We start from the raw sequence: 26086 nt of genomic DNA on the forward strand, positions 1-26086 counted from the left end.
GAATTAGGTCAATGATATTAGTTATTGGGCTGGGTTTTCTTTGCAATTGTGTAGATATGTTTTCCCCAGAAGCCAGAATGCAAGGTTAAGTGTGGTTTCTGTTTAGGTTAGTGGCTCATGGCAGAACAACATTGTTGCCAGCCAGGAATTCCCAAAGTTGCTAAATAAAGGAGCACGTTTTAAGGAAGGCAGAGATTTCTAGTAAACTTCACTCGCATGTAGAGCTACCTTGACGTTGGCATTATTTCCCTTTTCTCCATCCCGGTCTGTGCATACGCATTGGGAAATCCTGAGTTCCCTCCATCTCTGTAAGTATTTTTTGTCTCTTTTTTTTATCAGTCTCTCATCCTAGTGGCCTTCATATCAATTCCTCGCTTGTTATTAAATGCTTTTTTTTTTTTTTGGCCACAGAGCAGCGGAGCTTGCGGGATTTCAGCTCCCCGACTAGGGATTGAAGCCGTGCCACAGCAGTGAAAGCGCTGAATCCTACCCACTAGACCACCAGGGAATTCCTAGTAAATGCTCTTCTCTGACCTTTGTTCTGAGTGTAAAAGTCATAGCTGACAAGTAGGGAAGGGGAGGGCAAGGGCCCCAAAACTACCCTGATGACTTCCCCAAGGCTCATGCCTGAGTTTTGTATTTTTTGGCTAGGAGATTGATTCTCCTCTGGGCCTCCATTTGTAAGAAATAGTCCCCCCACTAGTGCTTTGCACTGTGGATTTCACAGCTCTACACTTTTGACAAATGTGAACGTATTTCCTTTTTGTGAATTCCTCATAGTTTCTATTCTGCTAAAACATTTCTTATTCTTGAGTAGGTTAATGGTTTGGCATACAGCAGGGTATACATTGTAGTATGGCTTACGTATGGCAGTATGTGTGTGTCTGTCACACATACATATACACACATTTGTGTGTGCATGGAATATTCTATCCTTTCAACATTAGCTGTGGAAGGAGGTTATACAGATGTGGATGCATTATTTGCAATCTTGAACTAGAAATCTGCTAAGGTATTGAAACAAAGCCGCATCATAGAAGAAAATGCAAATGTCATATTTGAAAATTTTAACTCTATACTGAAGGAGTTTACTGCTGAGGCCAGCCAGCACTTGCAGTGAGAGAAAGCATTTCATGTAGTCGGAGCCCCTTGGGAATGCGGGTGTTCCATTTGCATGAATTTTTTCACAGAAGTTTAAGAATGACTTCTAAGGTTCATGTGGATTCGTCCTAATATGCACTCTTCCCAAATTCATTTCTTCATTCTTCCACATCCTCATCCAAAGCCTTAAGTCAAAGGACTCATAGATATAAAACTGATGAATCCCTGCATTGCCATGAAGTAAAGGTCAAACCATATGTGAGATTTTAAATAATAATAAGGCAACAGAAAAGCTGCACACAAAGGAATGAAAAGCCACCTTTATTAATGTACAAAGGAGGAGTTGTTTGGTGAAGAAGTTGTTATGTCAGGGTTACCATGTTTATTATTTTCAGATGGACTAATTTTATTTTAGGAAATAAACCTAATAATTGTGCTTTGCTTTATTTGTGTTCACTTTATTTGTAATGATTTCCCAGGCACGTGCAAGGGTAGATTTCATTAAGTCCAATGAGAGCATTTGTTTCACCTTAAAAACACAACAGTAAGTTACTTATGTTGAACTATGATCATGTGAAGAAACCCATAATTGTTACTGCCTATGAAGGCAAGTGAAAATGGTAAAACAGAAGTAGCACTTATTGATCTCTTATAAGCAAAAGCATAATACACTACTTTAAGAGGCTCCAGCAGAGCAATGCCTGATACAAAACTATTGTATGTTAGATTCCTACTCTACTGAGTGTACTTTACATGTCTTCTTTCTGAGAAACATCTAGAAGAAGAATTTTAATTCTGTGCATTTTGAGAGCCCTTGATTTTACAGTATCTTGAAAGTAATACATTGAGATTTCCAGAATTTTATTTTGAAGCATGTGCTTTAGGCTATTGTTATTAATATCATTATTCTTTTTGATAGAAATATGTTTTTGAAGTAATATTTGGGCAGTTCTAAGCCTGTTAGAGGACAGAGAAAATCAAAGCCAAAGAGTAAGGGCATCATCATGCATGTTAGAAGACTTTCATGATTCTTTAATTTCTAGTAGAATAAGTGTTCTTCTTTTGGGTGGGAAGAATTTTTGCAGCTCCAAAAACCTTGGGCATTTTCTAGAATATGATGAATGTTGCTTTATAGAATCTGACGTGAACCATGACAAAAAATGTTTTAATTCTGTTTTTCTAGATAAAATCCTTGCTTTGTACTTTGGGCTGCTAATTGTCCCTGCCCTCCTGCAACACTGGAGCACATTTGGGTTTTTATTTTATTCCATAACCTTGAGATGCCTCTGTTAGAGAACAAAGTCTCAGAAGTTGCTTCCAGAAGTTGGATATAAGTCATCTAAATGAGAATCCAAGATTTGACACCCATCTTCTTATCCCCAACTGCACTTCTCCCACACATCAGGGAACAAGAGACGTGAGGCCACGGAAAGATTACTTTTTTTAATATTTCAAATTTTTATTTTTTATATTATTTATTTAGTTTTGGCTGTGCCCCGTGGCTTGTGGGATCTTAGTTCCCCAACCGGGGATCAAACCCATGCCCTCTACAGGGGAAGCGTGGTGTCTTAACCGCTGGACTGCCAGGGAAGGCCCTCAAAATTTTATTTATTTTGGCTCCTTCACCCAACTCCTAATTCTATTCGTATTCCACTCTATTCCACTCTTGTTTATCTGACATATAGCTGTCCTGTATGGATTTATTTACACCTAGAGGCATTCTTAACAATACTTTACTAGTGTGGATTATTCTTGTTCCACAAACAGTATTGTGCTGGGTATATCATTTGGCTTTTTACTTTTTTCATTCAATATTACATGTTTAGGATTTATTGATGTTAATTTATATTTAGGATTTATTGATGTTAATTTATATAAAGAGTTTGAGATTAACAATAAAATATACACCTGGCGATCCATTACCTGCTAGATTGCCAGTACCATAGAAATAAGGTGCCCCCTGATCCAACCAAACTCTTTTTAAAGGCTTGTGATGTCTTATAGGTAGTACCCATCTCTAATGTTCTTTTGCCTGGAGAGAGGAGTATGTATTCTAATGTCAGAAATCTCCTTTTTTATTTCATGATATTAAGCCTAAATTCAGGTCATGTGATTTGACTCCATGACTGCTGGCTTTACCATCTTGTTTGCTCTCCTGAGAGAAGATTGAATGCAGCACAAATCAAGGACAGGATTGTAGGCAGCCACGAGTTAACTGTCTTTTCAAAGTTTGCCTTAGAGAGAGTTGGCGCAAACGCTTACAAAGTCTGGCAACATACTGGACACTCTTTATATCACATCCCACATCATTTCTGTCCACCTGCGTCTCCAGCCCTTGTTCTGATGATCAGCTTCACTAGGTGTGACTAGAAACGCTTCTCCTCAGTTGCACTGCACATTTGTGCCTCTCTTCCTCATGGTTTTCCTGACTCTAGGGGAATACTCAAGCCTGAAGGACCAAGTGAATTAACACCTTGAACTGATGGAGGAACGCTTCTCCCTTCAGTCTCCTTGGCCAACAATTCTGGAGCTCATCCTACTGTTTCTCAGAGGGTTCACGTGGGGTTGAACATGTGGGGTTACCCACAGTGGTAAACACCTTAAAACCACATCTTGTATAAGTTTTTCTTCCTTCTGTGTTTTATTCTTCCATTGTTGTTTTGTGGGCTAAAAAGGAGAGCCCCAACCTGATTTTCTTTTATTCTTTCTGATTAAACTGCATTTGGAATAGTCTGGTAAGAAAAGATAGTTTTGATATTGTATAAGAAGCTTGAATGATGTGTTTCTGACTCATTGAAAACTAGGAAGCAGAATCACAGCATAGCTATTATATAGCAAGGATCTTGTAAGTTTTGATTGTGTGTAGAAGGCCAATTGAAAATTTAGTTGTAGGTTGAATTTCAGTTGGGGTAATATTTTCTTCTACATTTTTATGGTCAGTGTTATCAGCTTTCCTTGTTTACAGGTAATAAATGTTTCCTGGAGAGATTTTTTACATGTACTTATGTTCATTACTAAGACAAAGTATGTGTACCTATAATGTTAGGATAAGATTAGAAACAATGAGATGAAATAGCCTTGGGGTTTGGATAGCCTTAGGAAAATGTGGATAGCCTTGGAAACATTTCCATAGGCTTCTGAACAGTGGGGTAGCCACTTAGAGACAGTAGGACAGCATTAGGAACACCGGTTTAACCTTAGGGATATTTGGATAGACTTAAGAATAGTGGGATAGTTTGGGGGACAGTGGGATAGCCTAAGAAACTTTGGCATGACCTTAGGAACATTGGGATAGGCTTAGCCAACTGAGGCTGAGAGATTAACATTTTGCTGAACCAGTGTGGTCAGGAGAATCCACAATTCTGATGTGGTTTGACCCTTTCTTATAAGGAAGTTGGGCATTTTACAAAAGGGAATTCTTTCCTTCAAATTTAATAGACACAACCCCACAGTGCATGGTAGGTCACCACTAGTTAGATGATGAAACTGATCGATTTATTTGGTTTAGCATTTTAGCTGTTTAGCAGTAATTACTAGACATAACCAGATTACTTTAATGGTGATAGAAAGTAAATGATTAGAGTTGGCACATCAGGAAAAATTGTGTATGAAGCTGTGTGCTGACTTTTCATGTATTAGCAACATTAAGAAGTAAGTATCAACTGACTGATTTCAATAATAAGGAAATAAAAAGATAACAACTCACTTCCTGTTGCAAAGGAATAAATAAAAAGTGCAGGGTTATAACTCAGTTTTTCTTACTCCCAGGCCAACAGTCATAACTCCTGGGCCACTTACCTTTCTCCTAGGCAAGTAAAAGTAAGGGGAAAAAAACTAAATATAGAGCAAAACAATGTAATAAATGAAACTGGCACATCTAGGCATCCACTGGGAAGAAAATAAAACTGTACTCATGCGTTATACCATGTAAAAAGAAATTCGAGGTTAATTAAAGCTTCATGTATAATAAAAATAAAGAAGTGAAAACCCTTGTGAGAAAATCTAGGAAAATATTTGCATAATCAAGATCGTGGACGGGTGGGAAAACTTTCCAACTGAAGCTGAAAACTCAAAGCTACCTATTCAAGGTATTTCCCTGTCAAAATTTAATAAAAAAGATAAATAATAGGTTTTTAAAAACTACAGAAAAAAGGAAAAGCTAATATTTAAAATACTTAGTTCTTAAAAACAAAACAAAAACAACACGATAGAAAAATGGGGAAAGGATATGTCTGTATACAACACAAGAATTAAACCCATACCAGTAGGCATGGATCTTCAAAGTAATGCAACAGACATCATTTTATCCTCTATCAAACAAGTAAAAAAAAAAAAAAAGTTAAACACCTGAAGCTGATAGGTGTGTAAGAAGCATGACACCTTGTTGGTGGAAACTGAAGGTATCAGAATATTTTGGAAAGCAAAAATCAGTGTTGGGTGTCTACTATAGAAACACAATTCCTTTAGGTCAAAAAGTTAAACGTATATGGTCATCTATTGTACTATTGTTTATGGAATAATTTATAGTATATCAGTGGCAAGAATGTTATTTAGAATTCAAAAGAAATAATTAGGCATAAATTATTATTTGTGAGTGCAGGAAGCAATTATTGAGTGTGAAAAGCAAAATGCTGTGAGGTATGTATAATATGATTTAATTTGATGATGTGTACATGTATCTACACATATGTATGTATTAGATAGCCATGTAAACATGGAGCCATGAACAAATACCTCTTAGAGTTTCATATTTGTTGCTTGGAGTAATTTGTGGGTAGAAGGGTAAGAATGCAAGAGATATGGGTAAGAGAGAGAGAAGCCAAACAATAACAATGAATAAAAAAGAGGATAAAAATGATTTAAGAAGAAGAAAAGCATATATAAGTTCACATTTTTATATTAATGTAAAATTAGGAACTCCAGAAAATACCCAGTTGTAGCTCATCAGTAAGAAAAGTACTTTCTCATCATATAAATACCTTTGTAAATCTTAAATTTTAAGCTACCTGTTTTTTCCCCCCATCTGTGTTTCATAAATGCAGATTCTGGCTTTTATGTCTTGTCTTTTCACCTTCACTAAAATTTCCCAGTTTTACTAACGGCCTTTCAAGATTCCCCGAGCCACAGTTACTTGGTCTGTCTTTACTTTCCTTGCCTTCGGTCAGGTCTGTGTTATGGCATTTGCCATGATCTGCTTTATTTGTCTTACTTACGTTTTTTAGGATAAAGATTCATCTATATCACAGGATATCTACCATAAGACTTTTCAGTAGAATTTGGCACTTTGCATATAGTAAAAGTATAATAAATTGTCATTCCAAGATTCATTAACATATTCAACAAATATTTATTTTAAACCAATTACATGTAAAATTCTGGCTATATATTGTGGGTATTATGGAGAAAAACATGGAATTTTTGGAAGAATAGTGCCATGAAGATGTCTACTCTCTATTAATTTGATTCATAAGAACCAAACCATTCATCATAATGAATTAACACATTGCTTTAAAATTTTATATTTTTTAGCTCAGAAATATTTATCAGCTATACAGCTATATATATGTATGTGTATACATAGATATGTGCATGAGAACATGAGATAATTTGTATAGTATTTTCCAAATCATTAATGTATGTCTTAAAGATTAAAGAGATTTGTGTGTGAAGTGATTGGATCTCTATGGTAGAAATATGCAAGACTGGTTTTGTAAAACCTCATTAAAATCAAAATGCAAGGAATGAAAAAATAGCTTTAATTAGCCAGTTTGGATTTCCCAATATTTTGTTTGATAATATTAGAAATTTTATTTGGCTAGGGAATAGCAGTTGTTTTGAATTATGCACTCTTCTGAATCAAGACACTGGTTTAATGAGGTGTTAGCTCATGAAGGATTGATACAAGTTTATAGACTGTAGAGGATTACCATTAGGTAATGTTCAGTGAAAACTGTAATTTAACAGACACAAAAACAAAGCATAATGTTGCAAGTACCTTTCAGAGAAGACTGTCTAAATAGTGAGCATATCTAGGTTTACTGTAACTTCAGTTACTCCTATCTAGCTGTGGAAAAGAGGGTGAGATGGAAAATACAGAAGAAGACCATCTACTTGCAAAAGTAATTTCACAAAACAATGATTTGTAGATAAACTTTTTATAAATCTGGTAACAGTTTCTCCTTTAGCTTTTCTTGGCTCAAGAAGATACATGAGTTACTTTTTCACGGTATGTACCTTACAATAAATTATTTGCATTGTGTCCTCTGAAGAAATAGAGAATTTAGTCTCCTCTTCAATTCCTTACCTCACCCACTTAATGCTGTTACCTTTGAGGAGAACTGTCAGTTCCATGTGCAATAGAGGGCTCAAAAAACTCCTGCAGCTGTCTTCATCTCTAATTGGTTGGTGAAGATGACAAAATACAAACTAAGGTGAACGAGAACAGGGTCGGTGCTAACTAACTAATGGCAATGGGGGACAAATACTCTCAGGTCTAGTCCTCCATTAAAGAGCTTGTCAGACACAGGCAAGATCAGCACAGAATACTGACGCCAGGGCTCAGGTCCCAGGGAAGAGGCTCCTGTGAGCAGCCTGCTGAGAAATATTTTCAGCAATAGCAATGACTTCTATTGAGGCTCTTTACCGTTTTTCTGTATCATTAACCAAGAAAACGCATAGAGTAAAAAAGATCTCATCTGGGTAGGCTGAAGTGAATCAGGATCAGGACTTTGGAGTGGTTCCTAAATGTCCAACACTATTCTAAGAAGTTTGTATACATCATCTCATTTAATTTATATTTAGCCTGTGAAGCACATGCTACTAATTTAACTGTTTCAGAAATGAGTAAACTGAGTCAGAAACATTAAGTTGCCTACTGAAAGTGACACAGCTAATATGATGGAGTCAGAGGAAAGGCTTTAAGGCCAGGAGGGCTAATTCTAGAGCCTGCAGTCCAGATTTCTGTGAAATAATTGCTATATTTATAGAATGCTTTCTGTATGTCACATGCTGTCCTAAGAGCAGCGCATGTGGTAACTCACCATATCCAGGCAGCATCTTCTGAGTTGGTGCCTACAAAAGATGGAATTAAAGAAGTGAGGTGCTCCAAGCCTGCACATTTGCCATTATTTGATGAGCTCATTTATCCCCCTAAATCTACATAAACACAAACCCAAGTCCCATGGCAAGAATCTGGGGGAAAAGTGTTTTCAGAGTGATAAAGTGTTGGGTTTGAATCCTAACTTTGGCAAGTGCTAGCTGACTTTATATAACTTATATATGACTTTGTATAACTTAAACTCTGTAAATAGTATATATATCAGTACAATGGACTTAACACCTACTTTCAAACCTGGAATAGCAACATGATGCAATAAATATGAATCACTTCATGCAGAGTTGGACAACAGAGACATTGCGAATGATTATTTTTACTTATAATAGAAGGAAAACATGGATCATTGTTTAGGTATAAGTGTGCTATTTGTTCTTATCTCTCCCTAAATTCTGTTTCTGGAGATTTAGTAGTTCAAAACTGAATAAAATTATAATGGTTACTTGTATTCTGTTTTGTTGGAGCCCATTCTAGTTGATAAGACATGATATTGAGGTCTTGTAAGAAACATGATGACTAAATCTTTGGGAAAAGATAACTAAAATTGTGGAACTGCTGGACATCCTCAATTTCACAGTGAACCCCTCAATTTCACACAGTTAAACCTTCAATGCTATTTTCATTTTAGCTATTAAAGGCACATTGCTATACTTCCTAATCTCAGGTGTTAGTAATCTTACTTATATTTTATTTTCCTTGAAAAAATTCTCAAAATATATACAGATATTTAGTATTATCAACTCCATAAAGAAGAAAAGAAAAATCCACTTTTCGAAAAATATTCCAAGGTTACTAATGTTAATCTTCCATGTTAATTTATTCATTTTACAGAAATAGGAAGTAACTAGCTTGCCCAGCATCAATAAGACATGATTCAATTTTAATTATCATTCCAAAAATATGCCTAAATGAACATTTGGGGGATGGTAATTAAACAGTTACAATGTGAAATAATGTCAATTAGATATACTATGTCTTCATTTTCTAACATTTTTGTTGAGCGTTATTTTGTGAGTTGCCTATAATTTGGAATAGAAATTGTTATCAATAAAGACACGCCATCAATCTCACCATGACAATCATTAAGATATATTTGCCCTTTAAGGGCATTCATTCTGATTCTCTTCATTTTGTTCAACAATAGATGTCAATAACTTACACATGTTTAATGAATATTATTACAAGACTTCTTTTATTATTGAATTAGAGAAGTCTTTGTGGGAAATTTTGCTTTGATGTATTTTATTTTGTATATATTAAACAACATGAAATTAATATGAGTTTGACTACTTTTAGAAGATGGATAGACATATAGAATACATAGTTTCATGGTGGTTATATACAAATGACTATTTACATATTGGAAATTAATAAAATGACTGATACATGCACTAATGTTTCTATAATATGAAATGTCCTTTCATCCATTTTTTAAAAACATAGCTTAAGATAGATTAATTTTTAAAATTAGGACATATTTTAAAAAATTTGCTATCTCTAATGCATTTGCTGTCTTCAATGTTTTTTCTTTTCCTTAATTTTAACACAATGATCATTTCCTAAATTATTGGGGTTAGTTTTTGTTGTATGCAATATCAGGTGATTATTACCTTCATAAATTAGTTAAATTTATTATCATTTGAGGACCAGACAAGAGCTTTATTAATGATAAAGCCATCAAAGAGAAACATAAGGGAAAAAAGAGAATAAGATATTTTCATTCAAAATAACTTTTAGCTATAATCAACAGATCAGAGAATTAAAGGTGTCTTTTTAACAGTAAAATAAAGATCACTCAAAAGAAAACTGTGTTCAAATTCAAGAGGCTACACTACCATAAATCCTACCCTTTTTGTGGAAAAAGGGAACAATAAGGAAACTAAGTTTTTCCTTAGGTCACTTGCCAGGAAATTCATACAATGAAGAATGCTGGTCTTGGGGCAAAGGCAATGCTAATTCTCTACCTTCTGTTATAGTTAGGAATTTAGGTGCTTTCTGACTCTTCCTCCCTCTCCCTTTTTTATTCTCTCTAGACTGAGTTCTTTGATGTTCTGGAAAACGTCTTATACACCATTTATATCCACAGCTTCTAGCAAAACACTTGACAAATAATAAGCTTTCAGCAATTTATTTCAATTTTTATTTTTTATGAATGATGGGTATGAGAGTAAAACTCATTGCAAATGTACATGATCTGAACAGATTGGAATAATGATCTTTCTTTTCTGTCTTGGATATCTAGAATCATAGCTCTTCGGGGAAAAAACCCCCACAAATTTCTAACCTAAAATCTAAATAAACAGGAACATGTAGGTTTCAGGAAGAAGAGAAATCCACCATGGATGTTGGAAGATTAAAGTGGTTTTCTATAAGGTCTATCCTATGAAAATTTTACAAAAATTTAGATGATCCAATCTTTGAAAGTTATTTTTGATTTTTTTAGATTTTGCCATTCTGGTAAAAGAAGAAGGGGGAGGAGAAAAAAATTCACCTTTATCTGTATTCTTTTATAACCCACTGGAACATATTAATCCAATGACTTTTAAATACCCAGAGAGATATCTTCATTGGTTAATTGGTTAACCCTCAGTGGATAATCCTTACTGCTGCCACATTTTTGGTTCCACAGGTGAAGACATTTGAATTTTCCAGTACTATTTCACAGTTATAAATTGCTCATATTTATCTGACATCACTGTCTAAAGAATTGAATGTATACTGTACTTAGCACAGTGCTTGCATTTTGTCCATTCATTCAACAATTATTTTATCACTAAGTATGTGACAGGTGGTGTTCTAGAGGCTAAAGTATAGCAGTGCAATGAGTTAGGGGATGAAGTTTACTGACAGAATTCATATTCTGCCAATTTAGGACCCCAGATTCCTAATCCCTTACCATTTAATATGATTAATTCATCAAAACATTATTTGGCTTTTGGATGGTAAACCAATCTTCTATTCCTTGGATAAACCCTGTACAGACATGATGTATAATCCTCTTTATGTGTTGCTGGGTCCTCTTTGCTAGTATTTGTTGAGAGTTTCTACATCTATGTTAAGAGATTTTCTATATTTGTTCTTTCTACATTTGTATGAGGTCTGTAATTTTCTCCTCATGTGATACCTTCATCTGATTTTAGTATTAGGCAATTATGGCCTCAGAATGAGTTGGAAAGTATTCCCTCCTTTTCTACTGTTTAGAAGAGTTTGTAAATATACTATTAATTTTCCTTTATACGCTTTGTAAGTCTATCAGATTTTCTGTTTCTTCTTGAGTGAGTTTTAGTAGTCTGTCTTTCTAGGAATTAATTCATTCTATTTAATATTAATTTAATATCAATTTTAGCATAGTTATTCATGTTATTCTCCTATAATCTTTTTAAAGTTTTTACTGTGTCATTGGTAATGTTGCCTCATTTATTCCTGATATTTGCAATTTCACTTTCTTTTCTCTCTCTCTCTCTTTTTCCTTCTTGGACTCTCTAAAAGTTTGCCAATATTGTCGATCTTTTCAAAGAACTGACTTTTGATTTTTTGATGACCTCTGTCGTTTACTATTCTTTATTTTAATAATTTCTGCTCTAATACTTATTATGTATTTTCTTCTACTTGCCTTAGGTTTACTCTTCTTTCTTTCAAGGACTCAAGGAAGAAAGTTAGTTTATTGATCTGAAACCTTTCTTGTTTTATAATATTACCATTTAGAGCTATACATTTCCCTGTAAGCATTGCTTTAGATGAACTTAAGTATTGGTACGTTGTTTCTTCGTTTTGATTTATTTCAAAGTATTTTTTAATCATCTCATTTCTTCCTCTATCCACTTGTCATTTAGGAAGCATTGTTTATTTTTTGCATATTTGTGAATTACTCAAATTTCTCAATTTTGTGTACTTCTATTTCACTCCATTGTGGTTGAAGAACATGCTTTCAATTCTTTTAAATGTATTGAAATTTGTCTTATGGCCTAGGATATAGTCTTTACTGGAGAATGTTCCATATGCAGTTGAAAAAAATGTATATTCTGTTGTTGGGTAAAATATTCTATATACATCTCTTTGGTCTAGTTGTATTATAGTACTGCTCAAGTCTTCTATTTTCTTTTCATCTTTTACTCAATTTTTGTATTAGTTCTTGAAAATTGGGCATTGAAGTTTCCAAACATTATTTTGGATTGTCCAATTCTCCTTCAAATCTGTCAGATTTTGCTTTATGTAATTGAGGACTGTGTCATGAGGTGCACATATGTTTATAATTATTATAACTTCCTCATGTATTGACCTTCTCATCATTATAAATTGAATCTTTCTACTACTAATAACATATTTCTTTTAAAGTCTATTTTTTCCTGATACTATTATAGCTACTCCAACTTTTTTTTTTTTTGCAGTACACGGGCCTCTCACTGTTGTGGCCTCTCCCATTGTGGAGCACAGGCTCTGGACTCGCAGGCTCAGCGGCCATGGCTCACGGGCCTAGCCGCTCCGAGGCATGTGGGATCTTCCCGGACTGAGGCATGAACCCGTGTCCCCTGCATCGGCAGGTGGATTCTCAACCACTGCGCCACCAGGGAAGCCCAACTCCAACTTTTTTATGGTTGCTATTTGCATGATATAGATGACTGAATAATGGTTATTCAAAGATATCAGCACCTAATCCCTGAAACCTGTAAATGTTATCTTGGCAAAACAAAGGTCTTTGCAGACATAAGTTAAGGAATTTGACAAGAGGAGGTTATCCTGCATTATAAAGGTAGGACTCTAAATCCAATCACAAACAGAGAGACAAAGGAAAACTTGTCACACAAGAAGCAACAGGGGTGGCAATGTTACCACAGAGGCAGGAATAGCGGTTATATGGCTAAAAGACAAAAGAAGGTTAGCCGCCACCAAAGCCAGAAGAGGCAAAGAACAGATTTGCTGTCTCCATTAGGACTACAGCCTGTCTAACACCTGGATTTCATCTCAGTAAAACTTATCTGAGACGCTGACTTCCAGAAATGGGAGAAAATAAATTTGTGTTGTGTAGTCAATTTGTGATAATCTGTTATGGCAGCCACAGGAAACTGACACAATTGATATTTCCCATCCTTTGGTTCAATCTATTTGAATATTTGAACCTAAAGTTTATCTCATAGTAGACAGCATATAATTGGATCTTGGATTTTTTGACAATTCAAAAAACTTTATCTTGAAAATACAAATCATCAAAATTAGTGGGATACAGTGAAAGCCGTGCTTATAGGGATTTTTATAACATTGAATAAATATATTGAAAAGGAAAAATATCTAAATAATATAAGCTTCCACACCTACCTTTTCTATTTTGTTGCTGAGATTTTTCTAATTTTTCATTTGTTTCAAGAGACTGATTGATTGCTGGAACATTTTTATGATGATTGTTTAAAATCCTTCCTAGATAATTCCAACATCAGTTGATTAACTTTCCTCTTAAATGTGATTTTCTTGCCTCTTGGTACGGCAGGTGAATTTTTAACTGTATTACGGACATTTGAGTTGTTGTGTAAGGGAGTCTCTAAGTCCAGTATGCATCTTTTATCTTAGAGGCAGTCACTGTGTTATGTGTAGCCCTCAGATCTTGGCCTGCTTTTATAGGTTGTGGTGTTTAATGACCACTTGATTTTCAGAGGCTTTGAGGTGTTATTCTGGTCTGTTCCCTTTACTGGTTGCTGCTCAGGTTCTCTCTTGTCACTGGTGCTGCTTGAGACGGCAGAGAACCCCCAGGTGAGGAGCCACGTGCTTCTAAGTGCAGGATGGGAGTGTCTGGCTCATGGGTGCTTCTCAGGTTGGGCTGCGTGTTGCCTTTTTCCTCCGTCTTCCCAATGTTTCTCAGTGGTGAAGGAGAGTCTCAGGACTAGCGGAGAACTCTTCCCTGGGTCTTTTACTGTCAGCAGGGCTCACAATTGACGCCCCTGGGTTTGGTGCTGATAGGATCTCTTGATTTTGTCAGTTGGTCCCCCATTCAATCACGGGAAGGATTGAATGCTTACTAATATTAGGTAATAATCAGAAATTAAGAAGATTACATTTGTGGCTTTGTTCACGTGTTCTCTTTCATTGGTGAACTGGGATATGATGATTGAAACCATGTCAAAGAACTCCTAGAAAGAGTACAAGCAATATCCTCTCTGTTTACAGAATCTCAACTTTTTTTCAACCATGACCTCTAAATTGTTCCTCATCTGTTCTGCCCTTTGTACTTATTTCTAGCAGCTTCCAGAATTCCACAATACAGGGAAGAAACATTTATTTCTTATAAGATTGGTGTAGGACATCTAGTAAATCAAATTCCAGAGACAATTTGGAAAGAAAATAAGAATTTGCATAGCTTGTTGCATTTTTTTACCTTTTTATTTTATATTGAAGTATGTTGATTAACAATGTTGTGTTAGTTTCAGGTATATAACAAAGTGATTCAGTTATAAATATACATGTATCTATTCTTTTTAAAATTCTTTTCCCATTTAGATTGTTATAGAATATTGAGCAGAGTTCCCTGTGCTATACAGTAGGTCCTTGTTGGTTATCCATTTTAAATATAGCAGTGTGTACATGTCAACCCCAAACTCCCCATCTCCCACTGGTAACCATAAATTCATTCTCTAAGTCTGTTTCTGGCTTGTAAATAAGTTCATTTTTATCCATTTTTTGTTTTAGATTCCACATGTTGCATTTTTGATAGGCTATCAGGTTGAGGACTTCATTTGGACACTCTTGAGAGAATAATGTGTGTGTGTGTGTGTGTGTTACTTTATTGTCAACTTAAGTCAATTCTTAATCGAGAATTGATTTTATCTTTCCACTGAACACATTTGGGATCAACATCTTACATGCCAGTCTCCTAGCTACTTGAAATACCCTGGAATTTTAACTTCTGGTAATTCTCCTTCCCCAAAATTGTAGTTGGAATGTCACGACAACGCAAATGTTATAAAATATTCCAAATACAAAATACCAGTGTACTTGGTTAGTGTCTGATTATTCACAGAGACATATATAGGTATAGCCAATGTGTAGAGATATAGAAAGAAAGACCTAGATGGAAAGTTAGATGTAGATAAATATTTTGAAAGAGAGAGCCATAACTGTATTATATACCTGAATACTCAATCCACACTACCATTTTCCCTTTACTTGGATTACTTTTCTGTAAATCATTTCCAAAATTGGGAACAGAATTCAGCATATGTAGTTTTTAGCCTGCAATTTAGCCCTCAGACTTTCAATGTATGTTTATTTTGTTATTTATTTATTTGAGAGATTGCAAACAACAAAGAGAATTTTATGTTTGAAATAACAATTTTGAACAGAGAAAAGATGTAGATTGTGTCCTAGATGAGTTGATCCAGTATTTCTGAACATTTGACTGATGAAGTGTGTCTGTCAGGGTTGATATTACATGTTTCCACACGGTAATTACATAGGCAGGTGATGGTACTGTTACCAATTGGCTATTCTATATAAGCAAATAAGACATGTTCCTTCTGCTGTTTGAAGCCATTTTGTTCAGGTACATAAAACCCTAGATGCTGGCAATATTTCCCCATACCCCCAGTTTTAAAAGACCACTCTAAATGATCCTCCGTAATGAAACTTCGTGGTGTGCCCGTCAAGTGTATTCCACTGTATTAGGTACACTCCTAAGATAATTCCACCCATTACTGGACATGAGATTTCCTACATAAGAATTATAGTCTCTTCAGACCAAATGAGCTTACGTCGCATCCTATTTCAACTGAGCGTTATTTGGGTTCTTGGTATAAATCACTTTACGAGTGAGCATAGTGCTTTTTTAAAAACTCATTACTAATTTGTAAACAATTTGAGATAGAAACTGCAAAGACTATTGAATATTCATTGGTTTTGGAGTTAAGTCTATCTCATTATCTTAACCATGTCCTTCACCAAATTTCCCCTGGAATCATTGTTATGAGGAATTATATGTCTTTCTTTTCCTGCTGGCCACATCAGACACGTTTTTGTATCAATGAAGTCTGTTTCAAAGGCACATTGCCAAAATGATAATTTACCACAAACAAAATAAACAAGACGGAAGATGAGATGCTAAATATTGGCAGAAATGTGGACAGTTTGCAGAGGACAAGTGAGTTCTCTACCAGCACCATTGATGTTGCCTTTGCCAAAACAAACCATGATATCAAAAGCCTCAGAAGATTTTGTAAATTATTTTAAATAATAGGTATTATTACAAACTTCGGCATAGTTGTATTACCCACAATACGTACCCACAAGCACACATATAATTAACCCATCACAAGGGTTTTAAAAAGTTTCCCAAACATAAATTTAAGAGATGTTCCTTTTTCCGTCAATCCCCATCTCTTTCAGACCTCAACTTTTTCAGTAAATAAAGAGTACTAAAACTTTCTCACACACATTCAGCATCAGCTATAGCAGCTGTCTCCCTGTCACCAACAAAACAACAAAATAAATTATGCATCGTGCTTTTAAAAAATTCCTGGGGACAAACGTGGTTTGATCAATTTAAGACCCAATGATAGTGGCAGTTTCATCTACTACCTCTGCTCTGCATGTCAATGAAATATGCCTAGAGTAGAGAGGAAGGACTGCTTGGAGAATCACACAGATAAAAGACATGGACAGGGCACAGAAAGAGGCATAGGAAGTAGTGACCACAACTGGACAGGATGAACGATATGGTCTTCATAGAAATAGGGAAAACTCCTGGACGACCATATGACAACCATTATAAACAGAGTGTTTTCATCAATGAGAATAATGAAGTTAACATAAATAGAAGGGAAGGAGGAAAGGCTCTGTACAGAAGGAAGAGAAAACAAGCAAAGACATGAGTGAAGTAGAATTTAATATACTTCATTGTAGGAAATTTTGTTTTGATACAACAGGCAAAAGTACATATGATAGATCCAAGGATAGGGGATTTGGGAAAAAATAAGAGCAGCAGGTACTGGGTAAGTGAGGGCATGAAAATCCCAAACCAGAGAGAAACTAGCTGGAGTGTAAATCCTCAGAGTTGCCAAGAAATTTAATCAGAGAAAGAGCTTAGGAGAGGAGCAGAGAAATACTTAGAGAATGAAAACGGACGGGTCCCCGTGGCTCTCGGTGGATCTAGCTGGGAGAAGATCTCGGAAGGTAATGAGGTGTGGGCAGTGTAATTGAGAAGAGAACAGGAGGGAACTAAGATACATGAATAAACAACGTAGGGTTAAGAGACCATTTGACAATTATTTTGTAGTAACTGGCTAGTGATAATTGGAGCTGGGAAGAAAATGGGATGCTGCGGGTGTGTCTAGACCCAAAGCAAACAACAGTGAAAGGGCTGAAACTATCAAAGTAGAACTGGCATCTGACAGCTTTGGATTTAAATACATAATTGGAGTTTTAATTTTTATCAGCTTTGTTATACTTTTAACAGTTGCACTCCTCCCCCTGGGGTAGAAGCATGAGAGTTAGATTTTAACATGTAATGGCATTCTTCTTTGTGCTTTTACACACACACACACACATGCACGTGTCTTCACACTATTAAGTTCACACTGATAGCAGGGTCAATGTGACATCCATTGAATATGTGGTCCAGTTCTAGCTCTGGGAGTGAAATGATCCTCTTTTAAAGAAATGGAGGAGACGGGTCCTTTTAAAACAGCCTATCAAGGAGGCAATTGCTATCTTCATAATGTAGACAGGGTAATGAGGGAACATATAGAAGAGAAGCAATTAGTGGGCCTGGGCAGGAAGTGTCCTGCTGTTCCACTTAATTAAATAATTTGTTTCAAAGAAGGGCTGCCCTCTACATCATTCCAGGATTGCCATTTTAGGCTAAGTTTAGCGTCTACAATAGGAGGTCCTGCCATGGCCAGTTCTACAGTCATCCCCTATCTCTTGTTTCTATTTACTCTGCCCTCAGCCTTTGAAGGAGTCCCTTCATGAACTTCTCCTCTGGACCTCCTTCTGAGGGTACTGCGGTTTCCTGCATGGTACGGGGGTCCCGCTACCTTCTTTCAGATTTTTGCAGTTAATGTGCATCGCTTTGCCTTTTTGGTTCAAAAATAAATTGTGAGTACGTGTGAATAGCAAAGTACAATTTATTTTTCCTTCTTTCCTAACATACCTACAATTTATACTAGATCATGGGATACTGCCATTCATGCTCATCATTAGACTGGGAAATGACCAGATTGCAAAGTTTTATCGAATATGCCATTTTATTTTATCTTATTATATTTTATTTTGTTTTGTTTTACGTTAGATGACATTTGCATTGGAGAGGACTGAATAAGAGGTACTGGATAAAAAGCAGAATTAACTTCAAGGTTTCCTGCTCTGATATATGGAGCTCTTAATTTTGCAGCACCTGGGAAATGAGCAGTGCTACAGATGGCTTTTGCATTATTTTGATTATTTAGATGTCATTTAGGTAAATGCTATGGCTTCTAGACTTTTCTTTGGATACCTCATGCCAGAGCTTTATGTAATAGGTGACATCCAACTTAAAAGTGACAGTTTTGATACATTGCTGCTTATAATTACATTTCCTTCAGATGCGAGTGTCTACAGAGCTGTGAATGCTACCTCAGGTGGTGTGTCTGAAGAAAGCAATGGTACAAACAAGCAATGAACTTACTTTTCCCAGCACAGTTGTAACTTGGGTCACATGAATCTCTGCCATGAAGAAAAAAAAAACAGTTAGCACTGTTTTGTCGTATGAATATACTACGCCCATTTTAAGGTGGTAGTCTTATTGTAAAGCATTTGTCATCGTGAACTTACAGCCATTACAAAAGCTACTCAGTAAGTGTTTACATGGCCCGGCATTCAACCTATCTTGAATATGCTATGTGCACAAAAATGCAGTGAGTGCTGGAATGTGAAGGCCCATCTCAAATGTGAAAACATCAAGGCTGCCTTAAAAAACAGTTGCTAAGAAACAATTTTACAGGGGGCTGGTAAAGATATTTCTTACATATTCTTTGTATACGGTTGTTTTTCATTACATCTAGCCTAACTTTTTACCACAGCAAAAGAATTGTGGCAGACATCACAGAAAAAATGTTTTTGCAGAAACTATGTTTAAATTTACAGAGCCATATTACCAATCCCCCTTTAAAAATATTTCTGCGTACATCCTTTACTAATAAAGGTGATATGGGGCAGATGTGCTCTGAAGCAGAGAATGCAGTGAGCACTTAGGTACACAGGTTTGGGTGTGTTTGCCAGGCCTCACTGCTAGAGTGGCCCCGAGACCTTGCAGGTGAGGCAAAGGCCCTAGTCTTGACTGTCAGCTCCGATGCTTTCTTGCTCTGAGCTTGGGCAGGCCACTTTGTAACACTAAAATTAGACTTCTTTGTTTGTAAAATGGAAGGTTGACAACTGCCCAGCCTACATCAAAGGCTTGTTATGAGAACTGGATGAGAGCACTTTCCTGAAAACATCCTGGAACCTGCAGAGCATGGCTGAGTTCTGACTGCAGGATCCACTGGGGTCACTTGGGACTTGAGTCATTTCTCTGTACTTAATTCCCTTATCTGGAAAATGGTAAACGTAAAATCACCTAAAAGGACTATTGTTAAGGATTGCATGAGACAATGTGTGTGAAACATTTAGCAAAGTACCTCATCTGTCGTCATAACCTAACACAGGATTCTGTTATTATTCTTTTTGTCTAAGCATTTAATTCTCGGGGAAGTAGTTCGGGGAAGTAGTTTAACTGAATTGCAACCATTTGTGTTTCTTTGAAATATATATTGTATATACTGGGATGGTTTTTAATGGTTCTTACCATATCTTTGCAATTAAGTGACACATGATGATTTTCATTCATTAGGGTATTACTTGAATTACTCTTCTGCATAGCAGAGGGCGATCTTGCTTTGTTGATAGGTTGCAGCTAACCACACTTAGGTTATGTCATATTATACAAGAGGCATTAAAACAACACCACAATGAATAAGTGCCTACTCTTTTTGTTGCTTGCCTTTTTATAATCTCTCTGATTCACTGCTCTTGGTATAACCCAGACAGCCTCCTATCAATGCCAAGGCTAAAACCGTGGTGCAGAAGTGAAACACATCTCTGCTAAAAGTTTTAACCAGAGTTCCGCCATTTAAAACATGATGATTTATGGTTATGAGTTTTCAGTTTAATATGCATTAAGAATTCAAATGCTGTTGCGATAATTTTTTAGTAAAAGCTGCTTTTTAGGACTACCTTTGCACATTTTCTTCACAAGCAACAATTCTTCATCTATGGAGTAATTTATTTCTTCTGGTTTTAATATGTTAGAGATGAATGGTTGTATGTCTTTCCTGTTAGAGCATTACAAGACAGGCCACTTTTGCATTAGGCTGGTACTACAGGAGATACCTGTGGTGCTCTTCATGCTTCATGTGGTACTAATTTAAATGGGAAGTTGCACATATTTCATTGAAACACTTGGTAAAGCCAGCTTTCACAGAAGGGTGCAAATGATGGACTGTTCTCTGTGCGCAGCTGAACTGCTCTAAATGTGTCAGAGAGGGTTATGGATCATTTCACTCACCCATCAACTCTGGTCCGCCGTGTGTACAAATCACAGCCTAGTGTCATCCAACAGAACATTCCTGACAATACTAGAACACTTATAGTACTGCCATTTTTAATAGGAGTTCTGCAACCCTGTTTAAATGGTATTACTTTTTTAACACTTTCACTCCTGACCCATTTCTCAAGCTGGCTTTGGCAGTGATTGCAAGCTTTATTATGACTATTCAGCCATGGGGAGAGGGTGTGTGTGTAGATTTCACTTCACACCACACCCGGGTCCTAATCTGACTTATGTTTGCTCATATTAGATGCTGTGAGAGCCTCTTTCTTTTATCAAAAGCAAAGCCACTGATCCCTCTGTGGTTTGTTCTTGGGAACAACCACTGATACCATTTCAAACAGGTAGCTTTGGCTTCTAATAAATAAGTTGAATAAATTAACTGTAAATATTCTTTGATTTCTAAATCGCTTTCATGACTTTGACTACTACTATTAACTAAAGAAAGAAACAAAAAAACCCCTAAAATATTCAGTCACTATAATTTTTTCATAATTTTGCAATTCTGTTGTTTTTGTTTGATACTTTATCAAGATGAAATAGCTTGGGGACTACTGAAAATAAGTGTATTGGGTCTGTTTTCTGTAGCTTCATTTACAGACTTCTGGACAGTTGGGCAAAACTCTACTGAAAATGAAATTACTGGAAAGATTCCATGTCTACATCAGGGTAATGGAAGAAAGAAATCCATCATATATGACTTTTTATTTATATTTTGAACTGGCGACCTAGTGATACTAGTAGTTGCTTTGTATGTATATTGATAAAAACGTGATTTACAAGTTATAGCTCATTGGTGACTGTAAGAATCTAAGGAACGTTGAAAAAATTGATATTATAAATACTGGGAACACCAAAATGACAACATAAAGCAGATGTCTGCCTTCCCTGGGATTCTACACAAAACCTTAAGTTAGGCCTTGCAACAATATTATGGTATTAGGATAAACTGAGTGAGACATAAAAATGTAAACACTGAGAGATTGTATGCTATGTAACCTTCAGAACTAGAAATTACCACCTCAGGAAAAAAGTAAGCAATAGGCATTTTTCATCATTCTTAGAAATTATCTTTGTGTTAGCCACTGTATTTATTTACTGGAATAAATGGGAGAAAATAACATTAAGAAAGACTCCATTTGTATAATGTCTTTCTCAAATGTGATGTTTATTGAAGAGCAAAATCTGTAAACCAATGGTTTGTATTTTCCTGTTCCTTTTGAAGTGAATATTCAGCCCCAGTATGTACTTTTCATTTTAGACAATAATATTTATATGATAAAAATTAGAAGAGCAATGACATCTTGCAGCCTTAAGAGAGGTTCTGGTTGTGCAAGACCTGAAATGCACAGGCTCTTTAGAGAAAATGAAAATAAGTGGGATCTATAAGAGGGGAGGGAACAGGGCCCAGGAAATTCAGGCTGGCTCAGAACATCAGAACATCTCTACCAGTCAAAGAACATTTAAGTTTAAAACACTCTGCTATGTGGAATAGGAAATTTAAATTCATTCCTGTATTATTAAAATAAACCCAAGGATACATATTGATCTTTCAACAATTTGTGTTTAGGCAAATGGTACAATCATTTGCTGTAGCTTAGAATCTGAAAAGCACAATTCTCCAAACATATCTAAAGCACACTTTCTCCCAAACAAATGAAAACTCGACTGTTAGGTGACACAAAAGTATCAAGAACATCAATATTTAGCGTTCTGCTGTTGTTTATTTGAATCAGCAGACTCCTGCAGTAAAGAGGATTCCTCATAGATAGTTGAGGTGAGCAGAAATTAATAGGTGGAGGTGGGGATTCAGGGAACCCCTGATGGATTTACTGCTCTGGTCTGTCCCCTCAGAGGCCAGGAAAGGAAAGAGAGCCAGGCCGAGGAGCTGGTGCAGAAGCGGAGATAGACCTTTCCTAAGAAAACCAGGCTCCGGGCCAGAGCTGGGAGGGAGCTGCCCCTGACCCCTTTGTCTTTTGACCCTCTGGTCTGGCCTCCCATAGAAAGCCTCCTGGAAGTCAGAGAGTGGTCCACGGAGGTTACCATCCAAGTGCAAAGCAAGGCAGACCGGTGTGGAGAACAGATCTGGCTGGGGAAAAGGGGGACTCAGAAAATCACAAGCAAAATAGTCACACAGGAGAACAACAGAGTTTAATCATTTCTCATACATAAACCAAATAACTGAAACCAGAATACCCTTACACATACTTTTTTTTTTCTTATCTCTCTGGCTGTTTTTATTCCTAAAATCAAGTTACAAAGCCCCATTTCGACAGTTGGCACACTGGAACCTGTGCCCTTTCTCATCTGGAGTCCCCCATCTGAACCGTGAAACACAAACCATCATTTGAGGTCTTTTTCTCAAGTTTCCCCGGGTACACACTTAGTACCCACTGAAGGAATGGGAGAGAAATTAATTGATTACATATGATGGATGCTGTATGCAATAGGACTTGATTACCTGGAGGAACCCAGGGGAAAAATGCTAGAGACCCAATGCTCTGGGGCTTCTTGGTGGAACCCCTGAAATGTGGAAGACTCCCCTCCTGAAAAAGGTCCTCTCCTGTCACTATTAGAATCTCTCATTAATGGAAGCGAGTCATGGCTTTGCTATATCTTGTGACAATAAGCATTTTCCATAGGAAGCCCTTACTCCCCAGCTCCTGATACAGGGCAGGGGACAAACAGTACTTGGTGGCCGAGTATGTGAGTGAAAGGATGAATGAATAAATTAACATCCGAACTGATACGTTAGTCAAAAGGCAACTCTCAATTGAAACGTGTAAACAATCTCAAAGAAAATTGTGCAGGTCTAACGGTGATTTCAAAAAATCCATTTGGAGAGGTATTTAAACCCTTCTTTAAAAGGAGCAACACAGTCTTATCCTCAATACTGCCATTTCCCTCATGTGTTTTTCATACTTTTTTTTTTGCATTCTATTTATTTCCTTCCTGTGTCTTGAGTCAGTTAACTTCCTTAAATGGCCAATTTTCTAACTTTGAGTGTCATTTGAATCCATGTATTGGCCACATTCCCAATCCTTCTAAACATAAGTGCTCAAATTTAATAAAATGCATGGCTTCCCATCTGTGTTTTAATATCAAACTTCTAGAGAAATCAACATGTGAAGTATGTTAAAGGCTGTCAGAAAACATGGTCATGTTAGGGTGAAAATTGAAAGAAAGGTTTAAGGGGGAACCAAAGCAGAGGAGGCCTTTGCTGCTTTTGGGCTCTCATTTTTCCACAGCTGTATGTGGGGAGTGAAAGGCAGCTAACACTCCCCATTGAACCGGGAAGGGCATAAATTCAAGCCCTGAATGTGTGAACTGCATTGTAGCCTCTTTGTGAGCATCTCTGAATGCTACCCTGTTGTAGGCATTTAATTTCATTCTATAATAATTCAGTTGCCAAAGTCTTTGTCCTTGCTTCCTAACATATGCCCCAAAGGCTTGTTTCATGCAAGCAGGTGCCATTAAATACGTTTCTGAAGCTTAAGGATAGAAAATACTACCTCAACCTGCATAGGTGTTGTTACACAGCTTCAAAATTTAATGAAGTATTCCCTTAAGAAAGTATGGCATTGATTTCTACGTGGCATCAAATCATAGGCTTCCATAATTTCAAGAACTAATTAAGCAGATAGAAAGTAGTGCCTGTGGCTTAATCCTGTGATAAAGCTGCATGAGCCCCAGACATCTCTCGTTTGAATTTGCGTTGGATCGACAAAATAAACTAAGTTCTGGAAGAAATACTTATTGTATAATTATAGTTTAACTATATGCAATAAAATAATTATTTAAATAAACAGGAATGGCAGACGGTTCATGGAACTCTAAGAACAGGAAGATCTGTAAGCTATATAAACTGTGCATGTTATTCCTTAGAAAGAGTGTGCAAAAAGCAGGTTAGAATTGGCAAAATTCCTAAGCAGTGAGAAAATCGGTCAGTTGTTTCCCATTGATAGGCCACAAAAGAACCAAACTTGGAAACCAATGTGGTTTTTCGGGAATAACTGAATAGAACCCTCAGGGGCATGCCATTTTCAGGAGTTGGCATGTTGTTTAGTTTTGTCCAATTATCAATAAGTGGAGGGGGATTAGCTGTTGGTAATAGTGCAATGGATAAAAGACTCAGGTCATAAGCAGTGAATTTTAAAAAGTGAGAGTTTACTTAGAGGGGGGAAAGCTTTTCTAAATTAGCAATAAAATGAGATGATTAGGTTAACTGTTCAGTTTCTAAAGCAGATAAATCCTGGTGACATGTATTATACCCTGAGTGGTATGTCAAGGTTCATCTAGCTTTCATTTCCTTACTGAAAAATAATCATTTAGGCCTTCATCAAGCAGGCAACAGAAGACCCTGGGTAAAACTTTAAATGCCTTTGGAAACAGCAGAAAATGACCTTGAGAAGAGAAAAAGGAAAAAGACCAACAGAGGGAAGTAAAACTCGGAATGGTTAATAAAAAGTTTAGATTCAGATTAATGATTTTCTTTGTTTAAATGCCAGTGCTTGTATTCACATGAAAATCTGTCCTTAAAAGTGCAGTTAGAATGCATCAATCCTTAAATGCTGCATATACCAGAGATAAATGAAAAGTCGCTGTGCCAAAAAAATGTTGATTTATGGCTGGCAGGAGCTGACTACTAGCTTTTCTGTCATCATTTGGGGGTATCAGTTTAACCAGAAGAATATGCAAAGGTAATTAAGAAAAGCAGAAAATTATGAATTTAGAATGCATTTCAAGACTTTTCTAATCATCTACAATACTCACATCACATTAACTAAGCATTCAAGGGAAAAAAGAGATGAAAATATTTTTGCTTTATCCCTCGGTCATTTAAAATTAACCTGTATTCACAGAACTTCAACGGGTATTTGGCTCTAGGGGGCAATCCAAACTTAATTTGAGGGGTCATGAACAAAAGCCGTCTAACTTCTTTGATGTCCCAAGCCATATCTAAAATATTGTCTACAGAACAAGCACAATCTGGATATCTAAGAAGATCCAAGAAATGTTACCCTCTTAGAGTTTTCTAAACGCCCAGAGAAAGCACACAGTTAATATTTGTAAAAGCTTAGCAATAGAAACCCCAGCCAATAGAACATTATGTGAGATCTGACATCATGTGTTATATAATTAACCGATAAAGTCCACCAAGCATTCTCTCTTTTGTACTGTGTAAGACATAACAGTAGCTGCAAATCCAATTCACAAGCTGTCTGAATGAATAATTTGTGGGAGGAGTAAGGAGAAAGATGCTAGTATTA

The sequence above is a fragment of the Globicephala melas genome, chromosome 12 (genome assembly GCF_963455315.2).
Source record: "Globicephala melas chromosome 12, mGloMel1.2, whole genome shotgun sequence".
Lineage (NCBI taxonomy): Eukaryota > Metazoa > Chordata > Mammalia > Artiodactyla > Delphinidae > Globicephala > Globicephala melas.